Source organism: Euprymna scolopes, chromosome 46, assembly GCF_053919585.1.
Source record: "Euprymna scolopes isolate OS-2025 chromosome 46, ASM5391958v1, whole genome shotgun sequence".
Lineage (NCBI taxonomy): Eukaryota > Metazoa > Mollusca > Cephalopoda > Sepiida > Sepiolidae > Euprymna > Euprymna scolopes.
This window is the reverse complement of record NC_136527.1, coordinates 152,638,171-152,645,452: the sequence shown is the minus strand read 5'-3', so window position 1 is coordinate 152,645,452 and position 7,282 is coordinate 152,638,171. Positions and strand designations below refer to the sequence as shown.

The following is a 7,282-nucleotide window of genomic DNA, read 5'->3' as shown; positions in this document are numbered from 1 at the left end:
GATGCCCAATTTTCGGGGTCATGTGTGCAGTTCAACCAATAGACACACTAATTCTGCGGTAGTTTGTTTAGAGGTTTTCATTCATCAATCTATATCGAAAGAAGACACTTTCAGTTGTTGAAGTTGACAGCTCGGCGGATTTCTTACGCTTACGAGATTGATATGTTCAGGGCAAACGTTGATTATATGTACATGCAGATTAGATACTATCACAACGTTGGGATTAAAATGGATGATAAACTGGTGACACACGTCTTTGGGAGCTGAAAACATACGGATGGGATGTAGCTGGGAAATGAAGGTTTTCTGCTCAGAAGAAGTAGTATGGTAGGGTTTCTGATTTTGATTATATTATCGGGGTAAGCGCGTACGCAGACCCCACACTTAGAAATAACGCGTCCGAGTCGTCCACATTTGAGACGATCGCAAAGGTCAACCCAGGGCCTCACTCTGGAGGAACGACCTAAATGATCATCGTTGACCTCTACGTCAGGTAAGTATAAATTTTATGGCAGTCACACTAGTGTATTTATATTATACGTATATATATTTACGTATTTATATTATTATACGTATATATATTTACGTATTTATATTATTATACGTATTTATATTATTATACGTATTTATATTATCATTACAGTAATCAATAAAATACTAAATATGTTCCATATAATTCTCACCAATATTAATATATCACAACATTTCATTCACCAATAACAAAATTCATAACAAAAAATGTTACTATCATTTAAACTTACAAACACTTTCACAAAATAGTAATATCATTTTTTATTTTTAATGTAATATGAAAAAACACATTAATATAATTTATTATTTTTTAATGTAATATGAAGAAGAATTAATATAATTTATTATTTTTTATATAATAAGAAAAAAGACACATTAATATAATGTATTATTTATTTATGTAATTTGAAAAATACACATATTAATATCATTTTTTAATGTAATTTGAAAAAAAAGACACATATTAATATCATTTATTAATTTTTATGTAATATGAAAAAGACACATATTAATATCATTTATTATTTTTAATGTAATGTGAAAAAAGACACATATTAATATTATTTTTATTTTTAATGTAATATGAAAAGAAGACACATATTAATATAATTTATTATTTAATGTAATATAAAAACACATAATTATATAATTTATTATTTTAAATGTAATATGAAAAAAGACACATATTAATATAATTTATTATTTTTAATGTAATATGAAAAAAGACACATATTAATATAATTTATTATTTTAATGTAATATGAATAAAAAGACACATATTAATATAAATTATTATTATTGTTGATGTAATATGAAAAAAGAACACATATTAATAGATTTTATTATTTTTAATGTAATAACGAAAAAAGACACATATAAATATAATTTATTATTTTAACATGTAATAACGAAAAAAGGACACATATTAATATACTTTATTATTTTTAATGTAATAAAGAAAAAAGACACATATTTATATAATTTATTATTTTTAATGTAATATGAACAAACACATATTAATATAATTTATCATTTTTAATGTAATATTAAAAAAAACATATTAATATAATTTATTATTTTTTATTTAATATGAAAAAAGACACATAGTAATATAATTTATTATTTTTAATGTAATAACTAAAGAAAAACATATTAATATAATTTATTATTTTTAATGTAATATTAACCAGACATATATTCATATCATTTATTATTTTTTATATAATAAGAAAAAAAAGACACATATAATTATAATTTATTATTTTTTAATGTAATATGAAAGAAAACATATTAATATAATTTTTTATTTTACATGTAATATGAAAAACAGACACATATTATTATAATTTATATTTTTTGAATGTAATTCGAAAAAAAGACAGATGTTAATATCATTTATAATTTTTTAAGGTAATTTGAAAAAAGACACATATTATCATTTATTATTTTTAATGTAATATGAAAAAAAGACACATTAATATAATTTAATATTTTTAATTTAATATGAAAAAAGGCACATATGAATATAATTCATTATTTTTAATGTGATAACGAAAAAAACACGTATTAATATAATTTATTATTTTTTCTCTAATAAGAAAAAATACACATTAATATGATTTATTATTTTAATGTAATATAAAAAAGAGACATATGATTATCATTTGTTATTTTTAATGTAATATGAAAAAACACATAAAAATATAATAAATTATTTTAATGTAATATGAAAAAAGACAGATATTTATATAATTTATTATTTTTGAATACAATATGAAAAAACACATATTAATATAATTTATTATTTTTAATGTAATAACGAAAAAACGACACATATTTATATAATTAATTAGTTTTAATTTAATATGAAAAAAACACATATTAATATAATTTATAATTTTTTAATGTAATATGAAGAAAACACATATTCATACAATTTATTATTTTTAATTTAATATAAAAAAGACACATAGTAATTTAATTTATTATTTTAGTGTAATAATGAAAAAAACATATATTAATATAATTAATTATTTTTAATGTAATATGAACAAGACATATATTCATATCATTTATATTTTTATATAATTAAAAAAAAGACACATAAATATCATTTATTATTTTTAATTTAATATGAAAAACCATTAATATAATTATTATTTTACATTTAATATGAAAAAAAAACAGACACATATTATAATTTATTATTATTTCATATTATTTGAAAAAAGACACATATTAATATCATTTATTATTTTTTATGTAATTTGAAAAAAGACACATATTTATATCATTTATTATTTTTAATTAAATATGAAAAAGACACATATAAATATAATTTATTTTTTAAATGTTATATGAAAAAATACACATATTAATTTAATTTATTATTTTTAATGGAATATGAAAAGAGACAGATAATTATATAATTTATTATTTTAATGTAACATGAAAAAAGATACATATTTATATAATTTGTTATTTTTCATGTAATATGAAAAAAGACACGTATCAAGATCATTTATTATTTTTAATGTAATATGAAAAAACCCATAAAAATATAATTAATTATTTTTAATGTAATATGAAAAAAACACATATTAATATAATTTAATTTTTTTAATGTAATAACAAAAAACGACACATATTTATATAATTCATCATTTTTAATGTAATATGAAACAAAACATATTAATATAATTTATCACTTTTAATGTAATATGAAAAAAACACATATTAATATAATTTATTATCTTTAATTTAATATAAAAAAGACACATAGTAATATAATTTATTATTTTAATTTAATAATGAAAAAACACATATTAATATAATATATAGTTTTTAAAGTAATATGAACAAGACATATATTCATATCATTTACTATTTTTTATATAATAAGAAAAAAAGACACATATTAATATAATTTATTATTTTTAATGTAATATAAAAAAACATATTAATATAATTTAATATTTAACATGTAATTTAAAAAAAAACAGACCTATATTATTTTAATTTATTTTTTAATACAATTTGAAAAAAGACACATATTAATATCATTTATTATTTTTTAATGTAATTTGAAAAAAGATACATAATGATATTATTTGTTATTTTTAATGTAATATGAAAAAAGACACATATTAATTTAATTTATTATTTTTAATGTAATATGAAAAAAGACACATATTAATATAATTTATTATTTTCAATGTAACATGAAATAGACATATATTAATATCATTTGTTATTTTTAATGTAATATGAAAAAGACACATATTAATATCATTTATTATTCTAAATGAAATATGAAAAAAGATAAAAATCTAATTTATTATTTTTCATGTAATATGAAAAGAAAACATATTAATATAATTTAATATTTTTAATGTAATAACGAAAAAAAGACATATATTTATCTAATTTGTTATTTTTATGCAATATGAAAAAAACACATAATAATATAATTTATTATTTTTAATGTAATATGAAAAACACATATTAATATCATTTATTATTTTAAATTTAATATGAAAAAGACATAGTAATATAATTTATTATTTTTAATGTAATAACGAAAACACAGATAGTAATATAATTTATTATTTTTTAATGTAATATGAAAAAAACACATATTAATATAATTTATTATTTTTAATTTCATATAAAAAGACGCATATTAATATAATTTATTATTTATAATGTGATAACGAAAAAACACGTTAATATAATTTATTATTTTTTATATAATACGAAAAATACACATATTAATATAATTTATTATTTTTTATATAATACGAAATATATACATATTAATATAATGTATTATTTTAATGTAATATGAAAAAAGACAGATATTATTATTTTAATGTAATAACGAAAAAAGACACATATTAATATAATTTATTATTTTTAATGTAATATGAAAAAAGACAGATATTAATATAATTTATCATTTTGATGTAATATGAAAAAAACATATTAATATCATTTATTATTTTTTAATGTAATAACGAAAAAAGACACATATTAATATAATTTATTATTTTTAATGTAATATGAAAAAAGAAAGATAGTAATATAATTTATTATTTTTAATGTAATATGAAAAAGACACATATTAATATAATTTATTATTTTTAATGTAATATGAGAAAAACACATAATAATATAATTTATTTTTTTTAATGTAATATGAAAATAAAAAGACAGATATTAATATAAATTATTATATTTAATGTAATATTAAAAAAGACACATGTTAATATAATTTATTATTTTCAATGTTATAACGAAAAAAAGACACATATTAATATAATTTATTATTTTTAATGTAATATGAAAAAAAACCAACTTGATGAAGCATTTCTGTTACTACTGTTTTCGGGTAAACTTACAACAAATAACGAATCCAACGTCCCATGTTAAGAACGACATGCGAAATAGACACCCCTAACCTTCTCATGTAGGCACCGCCAAAACTGGGGGGGGGGGGCAGGTCAGTACTTTTTGACGGACCGTCTTTTTAAAAATCTACCAAAAATCAGGTAATTATCCGATCAATACGAAATTTTCAGCGATTATTAGGAGAAGAATGAACTTTATAACAGTGTACTTATTTTTCATAAACGATATTTATATATATATATTTTTTTTGCTTACAACCCCCCCTTGTTTTGAAGTGGGAACAAATATGCTTAAAATAATCATCTGAAACTGAACAAAACATATTGTGTTGTTGTAAGGGACAGAATTATAGATTAAAAAAAAAAAATTGTTTGCATACCTTATTTTGACGTCTGAATATCAGAACTTCGATTGTGTTTAATTATCCCGCTTTTGAGTTTTGAAGTGTGAAATTCGGTGAATATGTTAAGTAAAATAATTAATTTAAGTTAAGCAAAACAAAAAATAAATTTTTTTTATATTTATACGAAAAAAGCCATTTTAAAATTTTTGATAAATAAATTAACAATTTTTTTTTAGCGAGCCGAATAATGCATGACCATTATTAAACAGAGCATGCTTTGAATAATCGATACAAAAAAAAAATTCGATAAATATTGTGCCCTTTGTGTTAAAAATAGAATCATTTTTTTCGATCTCGTTTGAAAACGTTTGCCGCCTTTCGACTACGGTGGACCAAACGCGCTGAAATAATTTTTTTTTATTCTGCTTTAAATTGCCCCCTCCCTCCATTTTGGGGAGCCTGACCCCCACACACATACACATTAAAAACCAAACTCATACAAATGGTCACCCATCTGGTACTGGCCAGCTTCAGCTTAATAATACATTGAAATTTTCGTCACTGAAAAATAAGTTTTTTTGGCCTGTTTGGTCTTCCATAGTTTTCGTCTCATCGAAAGAAAACGTAAACAGAGTCGATCTGAACTCTACGGCGACGCGAAATATCTGGTTACCTATATGAATAAGTGGAATTATTTGAAATTCAGGTACTTATATTATAATATTTTTGCATATTCTCTTAGCAAATCATCCTAAATCTTAGTTAGACAATAAATGAATAAATTAATTATTTCAAAAACCCTTTTTTTTTTAAATATTTAAGTACGTTTTTTGTGCAAGACAAAAAATAACAATTGTTAACTTTTTGGGAAAATTTAACATTTAAAATTGAATTAAAAATAGTAGAAAAAGTTTTATATTATTCTGTTTTCTATATGATAAAATTCAGGGTTTTATCTTTCTGGAAAAAAAAAGTTACTCAGAAATAATGGATTTTAATAAATGTAATTTAGTTTTTAAAAACAACAACAACTTGATTTTGCGGCCATTTTTGGCGGTGCCTATTCTCATGTTAAAAACGTTTTTCAGATTAAACGCCCATAACCTTTTCAGCATACCCGAAAATCTATAAAGTAGACACGTCGAATGTGAACGATGAGTTGGACGTAATGTAAAAATGATCAGAATTTAAAACAGAACGAAATTTAAATTCTCTTTTTCATTTTACAAGAACTGTAAAAGTGCGCATTCACCGCAAGTTTTACTATCGTTTATTATTTTTAATGTTAGAAAAAAATAGACACCAACTCTTGGAGCATTTCTGTTGATCTCATGAAATAGTTTTTAATTAATATAAATTGAAGTTTTTAAGGCAATCTCCTATAATATATCGATAATATAGCATATTTCCTTTTTTCTTTTTAGGCGAACCACGCTTTTTTTTATACAAGGTCATTATGCAGAGGGAGACAACTCCATATTACTAAGAGATTCGTTCATTTTTTTATCTCATAATTTAGGACGTCACTCCTAACGATATTTTTTTATTAAATCAAAACATAAAAAACAATAAGCTGAGACGATTTTTTAAAATCTAACAATATATATACAAAATAACATTATTAAAACAAAATGTAGTTTTTATGCGACTATTAAGAGAATCGTTTTTGTTTTCATGTCACAGTTTGTTTTTCGACTACATTACAAAAAATGAAAATGCAACAATAATTGTAGAGGAATTATTTTTTCATCTCATAATTTAGGATGCTAAAACCAACGATATTTTTATTAAGTCAAAACAGTAAAAAAAACTGCAGCATTTTTTTATGTAACAAAGTTGATAACATTAATAATACAAAACGTAGTCTTTATGCGACTATTAAGAGAATCGTTTCTGTTTTCATATCACAATTTACGACGCTAAAACCAACGATATTTTCTTTTGATGAAAACATTTGAAAACGAAAGTTGCGGCAATTTTTTCTATTTTTTTTTTCAA

At 20.1% G+C, this 7,282-nt stretch overlaps 1 pseudogene; it reads right to left on the bottom strand.

The window, feature by feature from the left end:
• Window positions 1-354: 354 nt before the first annotated feature.
• On the bottom strand, window positions 355-501 carry LOC145271668 (U1 spliceosomal RNA; annotated as a pseudogene).
• Window positions 502-7,282: the final 6,781 nt, after the last annotated feature.